At 38.6% G+C, this 18,730-nt stretch overlaps 1 long non-coding RNA gene across 17 annotated transcripts in view; it reads left to right on the top strand.

Annotated features, from left to right (window-relative positions):
- Positions 1–18,730, top strand: part of LOC140698773 (uncharacterized) — a 548,636-nt gene that overhangs the window by 206,258 nt on the left and 323,648 nt on the right. For 2 of the 17 annotated variants that reach the window (XR_012076714.1, XR_012076700.1), the window contains one exon: positions 14,650–15,377. The exons of 14 other annotated variants lie outside the window; for them this stretch is intronic. This is a non-coding gene — a long non-coding RNA (uncharacterized lncRNA). Of the gene's footprint in view, positions 1–11,546; positions 11,620–14,649; positions 15,378–18,730 lie in introns of those variants that run through there. One more of the 17 variants, XR_012076710.1, reaches the window with a different exon arrangement.

The following is an 18,730-nucleotide window of genomic DNA, read 5'->3' as shown; positions in this document are numbered from 1 at the left end:
GGAAAAAAGGGTAGGAAAAGAGACTGAGAGACATTGTCATACCAAAATTGATCCATAATGTCGGGCTAGGAGACCCAGCAGAGGATTATGATCTGTGAAAGGGCCTGAGGACCCACCATTCATCAAGACATTAGGAAGATGCTGGTGTAAAGTGCACCAAACTCACTAAGAAGTTCAGTGGTGGCTCTCCTCTGTAGGTCAGTGCTGATATGCTGGCAGAGGTCACAAAGCTGGGCTCATTATTATCAATGGGACACTGGGGCCCAAGTAATGGAGGTAGGGTGGTATTTAACTGAAGTCAGGAGATCACATTATAATGACTGCTGGAAAGTCAGAAGGGCAGCAAGGACGGCTTGACCCACAGAGAATTACAGATAAAGTTAATAGAACATGGTTCCCTAGATGCAAAAGAGACCAGTAGCCAACCACAGTACTTCTTAATATATACAACCCCAAACAATAAGACTGAGGAAGCAGAAAGCTGAGGGGGTGTTCACCCCCATAAAAAGTCAACAATCCCTTGCTCAGTCTGAGACTCAAGTCAATCTTTATGTCTGGAACCACTGGCCCATGAAGTGGCCAGGTCATTCTGAGGAAGGCCCTGAAGCACTGTGGCAAAAATGTACTATTGTGGTTCCTATATTCCTTCCCAAAAGGGACATATGGCTGTTACCCAGGTGATTGTGAACTGAGGAAAGGGGGATATCTGTATATTTCAAGGGACTGGACACAGGTCTGTGTTGACATTAATACCTGAAGACTGAAAGTATCATCATTGCCCCTGTCTAGTCAGAGTAGGATCTTACAGGGACCAGATAATAAATGGAATCCTATCTAAAGTCTGGCCCACAGTGGACAAACCCCATGGTCATTTCCCCTGTAACCAAGTGTATATTGGAATTGATGTACTTGGCAGTTGGAATAACCCTCATATGTTGGTCTAGGAGACAAGTCGTCATAACGAGGAAGGCCAAGTGGAAACCTCTGAAACGTTTCCCCCTGGCTGAGGTAGTTCATAACAAACAAAGTGAAACAGTATTGCATCTTTAGGCAGAGATTAGTGCCACCTTTAAAGACCTAAAGTATTTAGGATGGTGGTCCCTGTCACGTCTCTATTTGATTCACTAGTCTAACTCCTGTAGGAACATAATGGGAATCCTAGAGGGTGACTGTAGTGTTGACCCCCACAGTCCTAATCAAGCTGCAGGCCTGATTGCACCTGCTGTGCTGGACATAGTATTATTTTAGAGCAGACTAAAAAGACCTCAGGTACATGATCTACGGATATTGATTTGGTGAGTGTGTTCTTTTCCATGTGCATTATAAGGACTAGAAATAGTACACACTTATGTAAGACAGACAAAAATATTAATTTATGGTTTTGTCTCAGGACTGTATTAAATTTCCTGCCCTCTGCCTTAAAATAGTCTGAAGAGATCTGGATATCCCACAGAACATTACACCTGGTCCATTGCATTGATGACATCATGATAATCAAAGAGGATGAGCAAGAGATGGCTAGGATGCTGGATGCTTTGGGAAGACTCATGTACTCCAGAGTGTGGGTGATAAACACTGAAGATTTAGGGACCTATCATTTCAGTACAGTTTTAGGGTTTCAGGGGTGAGGAGCATACTGGGACATCTGCTTCAATGTAAAAGAAAAATTACTATGCCTCATATTTCCTACCACAAAGAGGTACCTGTTAAACCTTGTTGGGTTCTGAAGGCAGTGCATTTCACACCTAAGAATTCTGCTCCTGTCCTTTTAGCTGGTGACACGGAGGACTTCAGGCTTTGAGTGGTGCCTGGAGCAGGAAGGGGCTCTGCGCCAGAGCCAGGCTGCGTTGTGAGCAGCCATCCTGGTTGGACCATACGATCCAGCACAACCCATGATATTGAAAGTATTTTTGTGGTTAAAAAAAAAGTTGCAGTGTGGAGTTTTTTGGCAAAGCCCTCATGAAGGCTCACAACACAGGCCCCCAGAAGACTGGAGCAAGGCGATGGCATTCTCAGCACAGAAATAAATACCTTTTTAGGAAGTTTCCTGATAGAGGGCTCAGTAACACTTGGCCATGGGGCATCAAGTGACCAAATGTCTGGAACTAAGTTTAGTTCTGTTGGACATGCCAGGTTATAGTTTAGATGGGCTAGCAGCAGTAAGTCCTTAGATGGAAATGGTAAATACAGTATTGAGCCCAAACAGAACCAGAAGGCATAAATAATTCCTACCAGTGCCCTATTCTTCACTCATGCTTATGACCACCTGAGAGATCTCAAAAGATCAGTTCACGGAGGATGAAGTACCCTAAGTTTGCTATATGGATGGGATGCTTCAGTATTTGTGTACATGCTGAAAATAGATGGTATCTACATTACAGCCACAATCAGGGATAAGAATTTGATGGGAAACCCAATGCAGACCTGTAGCCCCATTTTATTCAGCTCCCTGCTCTCTGGAACTATTTCCTCACAAATTACAGTTGTTTAATCTGCTCCAAACTCTGATTCCTGCTTCCTCAGGTCAGTGAGAAGCTCGTGTTCTACTTTGCTTCTACTCCCTGTACCCTGGTTCTAAAAGTGCCCCTAAACAGGAAGCTGCAGGAATATGGGCTTGCCTCCTGTATTTCCTTTTTCTCAGTGGTTACAATATTGTCCTGACTATTGTTCAGTTCTTGAAAACAGTTGCCTCATACTGTTTTCCCAGTTTTGTAATTGATATGGCAGAAAGGCGAGTTCCTTTCTAGTTACTCCGTCATCACTGGGACTGGAAGCCCCTCTCTCTTCTGTTTTAAATTGAGTTAATACAGAGACACAGGTGACTAGACTGAAACAGTTCATGCCAGTCAGGTCTTGAATTTAGATCTAATTATAATCCATTGTTTTATCCAACACAACCAAGATGTCAGGTTGTTATATCCAATGGTAATAATTCTGTTTAATTATAAATACCTTTTAGGCTTGTGGGGTGAGTCTGGGCTCAGTGGAAAAGTGTGCTGCACTTAGGTTTTGATGGCTGCCATGGGTATGGGAGGGGAGTATCATGGCCATGGTTTACTCGCCAAACCCTGTATTAAACCAGTGTTTATAAGTAACCAGTAGAGAAGTGATTTGATAGAACTGAAGAGTCCTGACTTTTTGGTAGGTGATTTGGGATTCTCCTTGTGGGTTTCACCTCCTGTTTTCCCCATATTGAAGAAATGCATCGATGTCTCCTGGTTGGAGATGGTTTGAATTGAGCTGGCATAGGTGGATGTGGGTCTATTTACTATCCTGGTAGGTTTTGGTTCTCCCTTTGGTACATCACACTCCCCAGGTTTCATCCTTGACATTTAATAATAGTTCTGAAGCCAGACAGTATGGGAGTTCTTATGTTATATTGTATGGGTGGCAAATGCCTACAATTTCCTGTTGGATCTTTTTACTGAGGGCTTCTGTCCCTGAAAAAGGGAAGTGAAGATCCAGACAGCTCAATTAGCAATTGTTTTAAGCATACATATTTGGACTCAAGGATGTTTGGCTAATTTTATAGTTGGCTTTAGTTGGAGTCATTACTGAATGTCTCCTGCATATATTATGCTATATTCAACATGTGAAAATTCATATTTCAGCAGTATCAACTCAAGTGGAAAACTGAAAATCCCCAAACAGAAAATTAGCAAACATTTGTTCTGTCGCAGCTCGAGCATGTGGTGTTCTTTTCTCTCTCTAAACAAAATTATCCTGGCCTCCTAGCCAATGAATGTAGCTCTTTTACGACACCCCAGGGGAAAGGCACCCCATGCAACCAATGTGCTGATTATTTAATCATAAAAGACAAGAGTTTAAATAAGAGAGATAAAAACATCTTCAGAAGAATCACTGGGGACACAGGACTTAGAGAGTTCTACACATAATTCATCCCCACTCACTATTCTGAACGTTATTGATTCTTTTTTTTATTGAAGTATAATCAGTTTACAATGTTGTGTCAATTTCTGGTGTACAGCATAATGTTTCAGTCCTACAGGTACATACGTATATTCGTTTTCATATTCTCTTTCATTATAGATTACTATGAGATTTTGAATGTAGTTCCTTGTGCTATACAGAAGAAACTTGTTTATTTTATATACAGCAGTTAGCATCTGCAAATCTCAAACTCTCAAGTTATCCTTTCATGTTCAGAGACATCATTGATTCTTGAATCCTGGGAATGGAAGGAGGCACAGATAAATGCAGCTTGGTGGAGATACCACACAGGAGAGCTGCCTTCACTTCTCAGCATCACATTTTGTTCAGTTAGTTGATACTATGCAAGTTGAACCAGGTGTATGAACCAGAGGAAATGCCCAAGTATCAGACCGTTTTCCTCCTCTTTTTTCCTGGTTGATTTTCACTGCATCATTTATAATACTTTTATATAATATGAACCCCTGCACCACCTTTTTTAAAACCTTGTAACACTTTTTGTCTTTCTTCTTACCCTTTGGGTAGAGTTAATGCTTAATGTAGAGAGAAAGAAATGAATTAATGCTTGTCTTTGAATTCAGAAACTGACCTTTGGAGCCCAGGACAGAGATAATATATTCAAGAGTGAAGTGTGAGTGTGAGAGTGTGTGTGTGTGTGTATATGTTGCCAGAACCTACTTTTTGTTTTTGTTGTTTGTCTTCTTATTTCCTAAATCTATTATTTAGGGCAGAAGCTTTTGGTGCTCAAAACAAACAAACAAAAAACCCAAACAAAATAAAACAAACAACAAGTAATAGAAATTTTATCTAGTATTTCCAGGTGTACTCAGTCAATTTTGGGTAAATTCAATCAACATAGGTTTAAGATGGGACAGTTCAAGATTTTCAGCCCTGTAAGGGCTGAGCAAGGGGAGAAGTTTATTAGCATCAGGCAGTAATAGGGTAAGACAGCAGGTCCACAGCCACCCTTGGACCTCTGTGGCCTCCCACTAGCATGTAACTGTTTCCCATAATCTGCAGTTCCCACTGCATCTGGTGGTGATGTCCACAGTCCTACCATGCCTGTTACTTGGTAGAAAAATAGGTATTTGAAACAGAAACTAAGTTCAGTGGTAAGAAAAAAATATATGGAAATTGAATTTTTTGTATTCGTATCTGTGGCTTTTGAAATTCATAATCATTTTCACTGGATTTATATCTAGACTATGTTTTTCCCATGGAAAATTTTAGCCTTATTCAAGTAGCTGAAATGTCCACATCCCTCTGAGAGCTTTCCTCTGGTTTCTGCCCCAAGGTGGCAGTGTAAGTTCTTTTTCCTACAGAGGTCCATCAGGATTCAATTTATTCTTTTTAAGGTATTATCACTTCTCATTTTTTAATATGGTTATTTATATATACTGTAAATACATTATTTATATATTATATGATAGGATACTTATTCTGACAGGTTAGGCTATTGATAAATAGTGAACACCAATTCACATCTTCAAGTTTTCTTGGTTTCTAATACTCTATTTTTGTTGTTTCCTTTCAGTGGTTCTCAATCTTGGTGTATATTAGAACCACTCTAGATTCTTTTAAAAAATACCAAATGTTCTGGTCCATTCTGGAGTCAAGTAAGTCAGTATCCCAGGAAATTAATTCTCCCTTCCTTCTCTCTATCGTTTCCTCTGTTCCTTCCTTCTTTCCTCTGTCTCTTCTTCAATGCTCAATGCCTCTCTCCCTATTTCTCTCTCTCCTGTGCATCCAGGAGGTACACCACACTGCCTAGGTCAGCTCTTTCCCCTCTGTGCTCCTGAGACTGACATGCAACCTAAAGCCTCCTCCATCAGCTTTTTAGATAAACCAAGGACAAGATAGCCAGCAAATAATCCAATTGAAGCCACTAGCAATATTGGGTCCCATTTGGTAGAGGAACTTCTGGGTAGTTGATTTTCAACTATTTGTTCCCTCAGTACATGAGGAAACCAAAGGCAGACTATGATCAATGTTTCTGCATAATGAATCAAAACATTGGATGAGGGAGTAATCAAGCTGCAAACTTACAGTGATTGTTACCCTGGAGGCCTCAAGGAAGGAGGCTGCTGTTTGTCTATATCGACCCTAGCAGATGCACCAGTGTATTCTACCCCAGCGTCCTGTCCAGCAGTGGATAATTAATAAAGGTAATCATAACAACCATTACCATTAGGGATTATTTTATCTGCTGACTGTATTTCTAGTGAAAGGGTCAAGAACTATATCACTGAACATCAAGAAGTCTATTGTTCATCTTTGAGTAGGCAGAAAATGATGCTGGATTGGCTGGACTGCTCTGCACACTGAGCCTTTGCATCTTTAGTATGTCCTGTTTCTAACTTCTAGAGTCAATATACAAGTATGTGTGGGGGAAGTGCCGGTGGGATGAGGTGGAGGGGATGCTGAGCAGCAAAGAGTGGCGGGAACGACAGCAGACAAATGGTTATCATCTGATGATGAGCTTTTTCCCTCTTGTCCACATATTTTAATTCCAGCCACCCCTCATTCCCTTGAACTCTGCATCTTGGGGATACAGGGTTCATTTGTTAGCACTTTTTTTTAACAGTCTTTCTCCTAGACCCTGAAGCCTGGGTTTGCTTTTCTAGGAACTGTGGTCAAAGTGTTGTTGCTTGATTTCAGGTCCAGTCTTGTCTGCCTTACATAGTAGCTGTGTGCCTTTGGGTAAATCATTTCCCACCTGTAAATCTCAGTTATCTAGTTGAGATGATAATAATGGCTTTCTGTTTTTGTGACCTTGGAACTTTGTCTTCACCTTTGCCATTGAAGCAAAGCCTCATTTTCTTGGTCTGAGTGATATCCTGGTTGTAGACTGCACTGAAGTGCATGGTGTCAAATTCTTCCATGAAGCTTTTCATTCTTAGAATCATTTTAATGTAGATCAGAATGCTTGCTGTGGTCTCATACTTCATATTCTTCCACACAAATGCAGAGCTTTTATGTTAAAAAATTTAATATTTTGTGAAAGGAAAAAGGATCTCAACCTCATTGGGGTTTTATTATCATTTGTACCAACTTGTTCAACCTGTCAATAACTGGCAGAATGGAGACTGCTGATGCTGCTACTAACACCAAATATTTATATTTCACTGGGGTACAGCTGGAGTTTCCAGAGCTTACAGTATGTAATTATGAATATATATGTATATTTATGTTACCAGACTGATGCTGGATGTTATTTTTCAAACTCTCGATACACTACAGAATATACCTTATTTTAATAAAACTGAACGGTCACATTCTATTGTTTTCTGCCTTCAAGAAAACCCTTTGTAATCAATCATGTGGATAAATAGCATAGGTTGAAAATTTGAGACAATGTGTTGAAATCATCCAGCACAGAATGGGATGCTCAGTATCTACTAGATATGATGATAATTATTAAGCATGAGCATTTACTCAGTGCCAGTTTTGTGTCTAGGGCTAGTTAGTTCCTGGGAATATATGAGTGGACATCTTCTCTACCCTCAGGGAATTTAAAGCCTGCTTTATTTATTAAATGGCTTTAGACCCCTTTTTGGTTACATGCCTGCTTGTGGGGTCAACCTCTTCATTGCTCGGATTGGGTGCCAAGCCTGAAGTTGAGTTAGACCCTGTCTTGTCTTGTCCTCCAGCCCACCTTCCTCCTGTCCCAATAGAAGAAATTTTCAAGGAAGACTGTGGTTAAGAGCTCAAGCTTTGGCGTCACAGGCAAGGATTATATTCCACTCCATCACCAAATCCTTATGTGATCTCCAACAATTGTCTTGACCCCTTTGAACTTAGAACTTGTTAAACAGGGGCTGTAATACCTAACTCGAAGGATTGTCATAAGTATTAAGTGTGAAATGCTTGTAAAACATTTAGTACAATGCTTAGCATGTGGAAAGTACCCAATAAACGTTTACTCTCCCATTTTATAGATGAGGATACTGAGAATGAGAGAGGTTACTTTACCTGTCTGTGATCACACAACAAGCCAGTGGCATGAGGTCCAAAGTCCTTCTATTCTATACTGATGCATACAGAGACAGTTTCACTGTATTTCTTAAATCAAGTACTGTCCTTTGGCTCTTAAGCCTCACAAAGATCCCTGGAACTTTTGAGCCTGCCCTGAATCTATACAGAGTTTCCTTTGTGCTTGTGTATTTGGATGTTTATGTGTATGTATCAGTGCTGTGTCTGTGTTCACTGATGCCCATGATTCTTGTTCCAACCCCTCAATCCCTTCTCAGGGAGGGCAGGGGCCTTTTGTTCTGCATGGACTTTTTTGACAGAATTAAAGTCCTTCAGTTTAAGGAAAACAACAGTCAAACAAATTTAGACTTGGCACTTTCTTAATCATTTGAATTCAGAGGCTTGATTAACAGTTTCTGCATGGATCTCTCAGAAGGATGTCTTAGGATCTGAGAGACTTACAGGAATCCTGTAGATCAGTGATTCCCAAACTTGTCTATGGCATAGAATCACACAAAGGGCTTTTAAAATCATAGATCACTGGGCCCTACCCCGAAGTTTTTGATTTGGCAGGTCTACAGCAGAGCCCTAGGATTTGCATTTCTAGTAAGTTTCCAGGTGATGCTGATGCTGCTTGGCTGGTGACCACACTTTTAGAACCATTGCTTAGATCTTTACCAAAGAGGACTTCCCAGCCTGAAGAGTGTTGACCCTGGGAAAGGAGAGCCCAGCAGAAATTTAATTTTTTCAGAATGAGTTCAACTGTCCAGAAAATGCCAGCAGAGAGGAGAAATACTTCCTTATAGATGGGTTCATGTACTAGGATAAATCATATGATGATTTACTCTCTGGGACTAGTGACACCTTCATTGAAAATAGAAGAGTTATTTATCAGATGTAGGAGATTCAGATCCCATTTCCAAAGATATATTTTCTTTAGACAGATGGGAAGAACATGAACTTCTGGGCTCAAATTGTGATCTACAATTTATTTGCTTCAAAACCTTGTAGAAAGTTAGTTAATTTCTCTAAGCTCAACTATCAAATGGAGATATTAAAACCTAATCTTGAAAGGCTGTTGTGAGGGTTTAACATAGTGCTTGGCTGACACTAGGAATTGAATACAAAGTAGATATTTATGTTATTATTCAAAAAAGTGGTAGTTTTCCTGTCATTTGACTTTAGAGTACTGAATCAGAGAAATAGCCCATAAATGTCTCTAAACTAAATGTCTAAATACCTTTTCCCATCAGGCTATCATTGCAACTAATATTCATAAGATTCTATCTGAAAATCTTCTTTGATTTAATGTCAAGTTGAATAGGATTAGTGGTTCTATACTTCATTCAGTTCAATGTGCACATGTTGTAGGCAAACAAGTGTGAAAGAGTTAGTACTTTGGAAAAGTGTTGTTTGATCATTCAATGATATGAAAACCATTGGTTGACTGATTGTTGATATTTTTTGAGGGCTACAAAAGTAAAAGAGAAGAAACAAAAACCAAAATATTGACTGAGAGAATTTTTGATGAAAATTATTTATAGGATTATACACAAAGTGTTTTCTATAATTTATTGACAATTTATGGAATTTTCAAGGGCACTCTGCCTACATAGATTTGTTGTCTAACATGCTAACTTCAGTACCTGATGTCCCCGTAAGAGTCAACTCTGTCCAACTTCACTGACTCCATAGATTGCTGTTTAAAACTGGTTTTCATGAATTGGTGGCTGATCTGTGTAGATAACTTTCTGGATTGGGTAAATGATCATGTGACTTAAATGGTTAGTCCTGTCTGATTTCTAAGACTTCATTATTCCTACAATCATGTCAAGGTCCGTGTAAAGGAATGACATTGAATTTAATTATTTATTCCAATTAGGTAGCCCGTTGTGGATGACTTCATTGGTTAATTGATTCTATTTGACAGCCAGACAACATGACTCTACTCTCATTCATCTGTGGGCGAATAGGTTATTGCAGTAGTCTCCGCATCAGGGTTGGAAAAGCTAACAAAAGTAAATTGTCACCCTGGCTGACCTCTAGAGGGAGCTCAAGACGTCACTTACTCCTTAACCCCTCTGCATTCAGAGATGAGCAAGTTGTAAGTAAAGGAATAAAAAAGACATTCTCAGAGACACATGGTTGAACATGAAGTTCAAAAGAAAATGTTTAAGTGGAGCAACAAAAGGGTTTTATCTAAAACATGAATGTGGCTCTTTTTGCTCTTTTGTAAGTTTCCTATAGTTGGGTAGTAGAACAGGATAGAGAATGGTTCTCTTAGGCCCATCTATTTCAGATCTTGACTTTCTTACTTAGATTTGTTTTGTGTGCTCCTTTTAATATCCAAGTGCTGAAATCCAGGAAGGCCAAACCAGTGTGTGACTCTGGAGGGCAGAGAGCAAGGAGAAGGCTGTTTGACTTCCCTAGAATATATTACATGTGACACAACATGTGATAAGCTAAGTAGAATACCAGCTGGTGATTTGGGGCCAGGGCTCATCTATTAATGATGAGCATCCATTGGGCACATAACACTTGAGAAGCTTCTGTAGTTGCTGGTAGCATAATAGGGATTCTGGAGGTTGATAATGTCCTCCAGTCCCTCTGCCTTTCAGAAGTAGGGCTCATCAATAAAAATATTACCTCACTGTTACATAGTGCATCTGCCAACATTAAAATGTGCTTTAAAATACATTTAAATGATGTATAAAATATACAAATTTATGTATAATTCTTACACTTGCATAGTAAAATTTTGGAAGGCTAAACAAGAAACTGTTGACATTTGCTGCCATTCAGTAACTTTGAATTCTGGCTACCCCTGGGCTCTGGGGGCAAAAGAAAAGCTTACTGTTTATTGTACCCTTGCGTGTGTGTGTGTGTGTGTGTGTGTGTATACACTAATTACTGCTGTTCCTTTTCAGTAATGTTGCACAGTGAAATGATCATTGTAGTTATTTCTAGGTTGAGGATTATAAATGATTTCCTCTCTCTATTTCATATCTTTCTGTTTTCTGATGACTTTTTTGGCAATGGTCATCTATTACTTTAAAACCAAGCAAAAATAATTGAAAGACATTCATCATTTAATCCCTAAAACAACTGTATAATATGAATGATATTAATCTCTCTGAATTTCTGATAGGATTAAATAATTTGTTTTAAGATCTTATCTGACAAAACTGGTATTCAGATCTGGTATTCTGACTCATTCTTCCATGCCATACAGGCCTCATTGTGATAAGGGGAGCAAAGGCTTAAGTCTCCTTAATGTCCACTCCCCCTAGAGAGCCCATTAATCATGGCACCATTATATGATTTTTTTCCTCCAGTGCCTCATCAGGATGAGTCCATATGGACTTGTGGATATCTACACATCAAAGACTGGGGAGAAAGGGCCTCGAAGAAGGGGGATCATGCACTGTAGGGACTATCAAAGGACTGACATTCTCTTCCCTGTCTTGTTCAAGGGGTTATATTCTGTATCTTTTAAAGCTGTATTTATCTGGGTACATTCACAGGGACCAGAAAGACTTACTAGAATTCAGTACCTACTGTCTGCAAAAAGGCAATTTACATGTGGCAGCAGCTCAGACATGCCTCTTCTAATTCATTTGAAGGGCACTGAAGGAGAGCAGTGGAGTTTAATAATCACCTGCAGCCGCCCTGGTGCTCGTTCAGGTGGCTTTACGGTCTCATTTTGGCCTGGCTGCTTTCCAGAGGATTTACCAGAGTTCTTATGGAGAGGCCACTGTGGGGCTGAGGTGAAGGTGAGCCCCAGGCCCAGAACTGAACTTCTGCTAGTCAAGGGATGCTGCTGATCAGATAGGAATGGCCAACACCTGGGATAAGTACCATCACTCCTGCCTGGCCCCTCCCTCCCCGATGGGCTTTCTCTTCCTCAAAGCTTTTCTCGCCCATGGGTTTGATGAGTAATGTCCTCTATCTTCATTTATGTAAAATCTGCCATATTTAGTGTCTCTGCATCTCTGTGCATGAGGAAAGTATGGTAGGCCCTCCTTCTCTGATTAACTTCTTCAGTTTTCAGCTGCTCTCTTTTCCCTGGGAAGACTTCTTAACTCCCAACTCTGTTAGTTTTTCTAGACTTGTGACCTTCATTGGTCAGGTGTCTCATATGTGAATTGAAGGATTAAACATTAGCTTCTACTTAAAGTTTCAGGATGCTGCCCTGGGTTAATTGGCAAACATCTTGGCTGCATTATTGCCCTCTCTGTTTAAAGTGTCACTTTGGCTTGTCAAAAACTTTTACTTTTAAATTACTGCAAAAGGCATAGATTTGATCTGGTGTTAAAAGATAAATCAAAACAGAACAAATTCTGCATAAGTACTAGGATTCTTTATTGTTTAAGTCCAAAGCAGATTAAATAATAACTGAGATGAGGGAATTGTTTAAATATGGAAACTATTTGCCAATGAACCCCAATTATTCTTTCCAGTATCTTTTCATCTTGCCTTCATTCTCTTTGGTGATTGCTAAATATATACATATATATTTTTATATAAAATCAACTTAGCTACTAAATCAAGATAGAAGAGATTAGTACTTTCCCTCCCAGGAGATGTATCAACCATCATTAAAGATGCAGACAGCAAAATAGCAGTTTGAGCCTCAGAGAGCAGGTTGGAAAAAAATAATTTACAGTTGTGTTTTTGCTGTTGGCATTACTCTAAATCACACCTAGTTCCTTCATTTGTTAGGCATGCTTTCAGTTTGGAATCAGAACAAGTCTATCATGGTAGGAACCCCCCGCCCCCATTTTTTGCAAATAACATTTTATTTTTCTGAAATCTAGGGCTAGGAAACAGAGAGTTGCCTGCTCAGATACAAATGCCTTGTCTGTACTTGGACCACAGACAGAGGAATGCCAGCAAGGTTGGATATGAAAGCATGACTGTTGGCAGTTGGGAGAACAAAAGTCTTTTTTCCTCTTTTTGTTTTCAGAAAAGCCTCAATCAATACCCCACTTGTAACTGCACCAAGGCGCACAGAAGTAGAGTATCCAATACAATCACATTAAAACCTTTTAAATTTGACACAATGTAAAGGCAGAAGTATTCTTGCATGAGGACAATTATTTCGAATTACTTGTGCAGGAGGGCTTTTGGAATAGAAAGAGTTTATGTCAATTTAGCATTACCCTTTGTCTTCTCAGAATTTTAGGGTGTTTTTTTAAAATTAATATCTAATGATTTGGTTGAAATTATCAACAAATTATTTTGGTTGAAATTATCAATTTGGTAAATCTGAATCCCCCTATAACTGAGTTCCCTTACTGAGTTTATGATTTATCTTTCTATCCAAAACTATATTCCCTTTCTTTGTTCCCTCTGACCTCAATCCCTGTGCTAACTGAACACTAACCAGAGCTAACTGAACACTGACCGGAGTCAGATGATTAAGATTGCCGTTGTCAATGACATTGTTAATGCGCTAAAATTACTGTTGTGGATATCATCATTAACGTACAAATTCAGGTTGTTTCTCCAGGGCAAGATGAGCTAACAGATCCCCAAGCCATGGACCATCTGGCTTAAGAATTGTAAACCAAAGACATCCTGAATCCCAAAACTATGACTAAGAAATGTCACAGAAATGTCACTGGATGATGATTAATCCCAGACTCTTTGTTTTTCCCCTTAAAAAAACCCTAACTGAAAGACCAAGTTGGAGTGGATCTGAGACTTTTCTCCCACTCCTTTGCTTGGCGCCTTGCTAATAAACTCTTACTTTGCTGCAAACACCTGCTGTCAGAGTTTGGCTTTCAGTGCCGTGGGCACACAAGCCTTTGCTCGATAACAATAATGTTACTTTGGAAGTTCCATGGACCTTTGACATACAGCTTGGAGATCAACTAAAGTAATATTACCTATTTTTAAAATGAGGATTTTGAGGTTTAAACAGGAGAATACCTTGGCAGTTAATGGCAGAGTTGGGACTAGCAAAGTTATGCTGGGTCTCAGTCCAGATTGAGCCTCAGGGTAAATCCTTTTCAGTCAGACTACGTTTGCATGAAGTCCTCAGCTGTCTGTCATTGCTGCCGTGGCTATTTCACAATTAAAGAGATAGGAGCCCTGGAAGCCTGTGTAACTTGCCTTAAGCAGGAAAAGGTGGGTCTTACGGGTTTGAACCTTCTTGATTCATGGGTCTGTTCTGAACTAAACTTTTTTTAGACAAAAGCCTCATGGCTTAAGAAAACTCAAAAAAGAAAAAGAAAAACAGAACAAAACAGGCTTGGAGGGAAGAATAATACATAGAAACAATGAGTGACATTTTGCTTTGATGATGTCAAGGTCACTTTTAAGTGTTTAGATGCAGTTCATTTATTGTGAATAATCAGATGCTTTTTCTTTTGACTTTTAAGCAAGATCTTCTCTTCCCTTTAGGTAGTAACAATTGATTATTGGTATATGATCCAGTGCAAGTATAAGTAATGGATCAATGGCTACCCGTAAGATTAACAGATGGCTATTTGCAAAAGAAAAAAGTGAATTTTTTAATGATCAGTTCCCTTTAGTTCATTTTGCTCTCTCCTTAACACTTACTGTTTGCCGCATTCTGTGATACACAGTGCTGGTTTCTCAGTATGTTAAGATATTGTTTTCCTTTGCTGTAATTTGGGAATCAAGCTCACAACTTTAGTGTCAGCAGCCTACCCACAAACCAACTAAACTATCCTACTTGTCTACCCTTGCTATTTTCAGTTTTGAGTGACCATTCTTGGTGCTTGATCAGGAAGAACAGCAGAAGTGTCAGGACTGACAGAACAAGCCAAAAAGAGATTCACAGCCACCTACTCTGTGAGTCCTGGCTTCTGAGATGAAAGTTGAGGCTGCTAAGAGCTACTGCTTTGTTGACTACTCCCTTCATGGACAGAGAACTCTGCAGATCAGTGAGCCGCTTCTGCTGTCGCTGCGCACTTCACATCCCCTACTCTGCTCCCCTGTGGACTTTAGTGCCGTGAAACAAAGTTTTCCTAACACGACGGAACAACCTTACTCCCTCTGAAGCTAGAATCCAAAGGAAGGAATGGCTCAAACTGAGCCCCACAGAACCCCTTACCTCACAGTGGCATCTGCACCTCCGTGCTGTCCTTTTTTGTTATTCAAAGTAAGACCACCACTCTGTTGAAGTAAGTACAGGGAGTTGCTGAGAAGTCAGTTTCTTCCCAGCTCCCTTTTTAGGGTTCTGTGGAGTTCAGGAGAGAGTCTCAGCAGAGTTTTCTAAAGACACAGCCACATCCTCCACCTGGGTTTGGAAAATCATGCTGCATTTTTTCCCTCACTCTCCCATCAGCCATCTACCCTTCTGAAATCCAAATTGTAGCTAACAATCTTACTAATGTGAAAGGCAAAAGAGAGCTCAAACCTGGAGTTGTTTTGGGAGCTCTCAGACTGATAAGACAGTAAAAATGCTGTTTCCCTCATGAAAATTGAGAGGTTTTTCTTCTTTATTTTTTTTATATGAAATTATTTTGTAAGTTCTCCACTGACAGTTGTCATGACAAAAGTCATTTGTCATAAAATGAGTTAAGTTCTTGTGCAGAATTATCTTTTAAGAGACAGGGTTTTAAAGATATCAGATAAATAAGTGGTTTGAAGGAAACAGAAACTTAGAAAACTTACAAAGCATGGAGGATACTTACTGAAATGGGTTTTATTCCAAATTAGAATTTTGTTTTACGGAGTCTTGCAGTTGGAAGTCCAGATTTGGATGTAAAGACTACTGTCATTGACGAATACATGGGGACATATGCTGTTCACTGAAATTCATTTTATGTATACCCTTAAGATCACAAACAGCAATTCTTTTAGATTGTATTTGGAAATAGATCAACTATTTAATCCCCACTTATTCTCCATCTCTCCATGGGTATGGATGCTCACATACACACACACACACACACATCCTGCCTATTCCAGGCAAACTTTTGAAGGAAAATATGACCTTGAAAATGAATTTAAAAATATACAAATTGCAAATGTGATATTGAATACAGAAAAAAATAATACAAAGCAAAACATAATGTTCCTTAGAATATGTTATTTTCAGTTAAATCTCTTCTGTGATTATTCATGTCACAACTGAAAAAAAAAGACAAACATAAAAGCAAAAAACAGCATTGTCATCTCAGCGTCAAATAAATCTAATAAAATCTTTTCATAGAGAAGATGTATGATCCATAGTAGCAGCTGTTGCCCGTACCTAGCAATTATAAGCATATTACTTAGTATTTATTAAACACCATAATAGCATAGTGCTATAAAATGAATTCTTTTATCTAGTTCTTCCTTTCAGGCCAAAAAATAAAAATAAAAGTAAAAAAGAAAGGAAAAGAAAAAAAGTAGGCGGAGAGAGAAAACAGGCAAATTCTTTGGGAGAATGCTAAAACAGGTTTGCAAGGTTTGGTAATACATGATATGGTGTGGTTAATTCTGGCCAAATTGGAAGAATCTTGAGGATGAAGTATCTTGATGGGAAGGATACATTTCTAGGAAATAATGAGTCTTAAGTCTATATAATGAAGTAAGAACAAACCTCAAAGTTAGATACATCAGGGGTTTGAATGTATTGACTCATAACTTCTAGGGTTCCATAGGTGCAGAGCAACCAGAATTTTTGATATTGCAGAAATTTTGAGCAACTTTTATTCACCACTCAGTCTGATAGGAATTCATAGGAATTTAGGGGGTGTTTCTCGGTTCCTGCCTCAGTGCACAGGGTGATACAGCCTTAGCTCTGCCCAAGAATATTTTTTTACCTAGACCCAGGACAATATAATAAGGTGAACTGATTTTGTACTATTAGAAACCCTTAAACACATCCCAGATTCCTCTACTATTTCCAACTTGGAATCACATTTCCAATCTCAATGGGGCTAACTTTTTCTCTTCTAAGACTTTGTGTTAAAGATACCTAGTCCTGATATGATCTTCTCTGCCTTCTGCTTCTACCTTCTACTCTTTCTTTCTAACTTCTACTCTTTCCCCTTGCCTAATAATTTTCCCAGTGAATTTGGTAATGTTGCAGGATACAAAATTAATATACAGAAATCAGTTGTGTTTCTATACATTAGCAACGAAGTATCAGAAAAACAAATTAATGAAACAATCTCATTTACCACCACATCAAAAAGAATAAAAATAAACCTACCCAAGGAGGCAAAGGCCCTGTACTCTGAAAACAATCAGACACTGATGAAAGAATTGAAGACAACAGAAACAGATAGAAAGATACACTGTGTTCTTGGATTGGAAGACTCAATATTGTTAAAATGGCCATACTACCCAAGGCAATATATAGATTCAATGTAATCGATATCCAATTACCATGATGTTTTTCACAGAACTGAAACAAAAAATGGCAAAATTTGTGTGGAAAAACAAAAGACCCCGAATAGCCAAAACAATCTTGAGAAAAAGAAAAGCAGAGCTGGGGGAATTCTGCTCCCTGACTTCAGACTATCCTACAAAGTTATAGTAGTCAGAAAACTATGGTACTGGCACAAAAACAGACACATAGATCAATGGAGCAGGATATAAAATCCAGAAATAAACCCAAGCATTTATGGTTTATTAATCTATGACAAAGGAGGCAAGAATATTCAATGGAAAAAAGACAGTCTCTTTGATGAGTGATGCTGGGAAAAGTAGACAGCTACATGTAAAAGAATGAAATTAGAATATTCTCCAACACCGTATACAAAAATAAACTCAGAATGGATTAAAGACTTAAATGTAAGACTGGATACTATAAAACTCCTAGAGGAAACATTGGCAGAACACTCTTTGACATAAATCGCAACAGTATATTTTTTAAACCAGCTCCTACAGTAATGGAAATAAAAGCAAAAATAAACAAATGGGGCCTAATTAAATTTAAAAGTATTTGTATAGCAAAGAAAACCATAAACAAAATGAAAAGACAATCTACAGAATGGGAGAAAATATTTGCAAATGATGTGACCAACAAGGGACTAATTTCCAAAATGTGCAAACAGCTCATACAGCTTAGTATATATTTAAAAAAAGCAACCCAATCAAAAAATGGGCAGAAAACCTAAATAGACATTTTTCCAAAGAAGACATCCAGATGGTCAATAGGCACCTGAAAAGATGCTTAGTATCACTGATTATCAGAGAAATGCAAATCAAAACTACAATGAGGTATCACTTCACAGCAGTCAGAATGGCCATCATTAAAAGTCTTCAAATAATAAATGCTAAAGGGGTTGTGGACAGAAAGAAACCCTCCTACACTGTTGATGGGAATGTAAATTTGTGCAGCCACTATGGTGGATAGTATGGAGGTTCCTTAAAAAACTAAAAATAGCATTACCATATGATCCAGAAATCCCACTCCTGGGCATATATCCAAAGAAAACTATAAAGGACCTACTGTATAGCACAGGGAACTATATTCCATCTCTTGTAATAAGTTCTAATGGAAAAGAATCTAAGTGTATAATATATGTAATTATAAGTGGATTGCTTTTCTGTACTCCTGAAACTAACATCATTAAGTTAACTACATGTCAATAAAAATAAAATTAAACAAGTAAACTCAAAGTAGATCAAAGATCTAAAAGTAAGAGACAAAACTACAAAAATCTTAGAAAAAGCATAGGGAAAATCTTCATGACATTGGGTTTAGTAATACTTTCTTGGATATGACACCAAAAATAAGGCAATAAAAGAAAAAATAGTTAAATTGAACCTCAACAACACACAGAATGGGAAAAAATTTGCAAATAATATATTTGATAAGGGATTAATAGCCAGGATA

The sequence above is a fragment of the Vicugna pacos genome, chromosome 10 (genome assembly GCF_048564905.1).
Source record: "Vicugna pacos chromosome 10, VicPac4, whole genome shotgun sequence".
Lineage (NCBI taxonomy): Eukaryota > Metazoa > Chordata > Mammalia > Artiodactyla > Camelidae > Vicugna > Vicugna pacos.
Note: the sequence above shows the minus strand (reverse complement) of the source record. Positions and strands in the feature narration are given on the sequence as shown.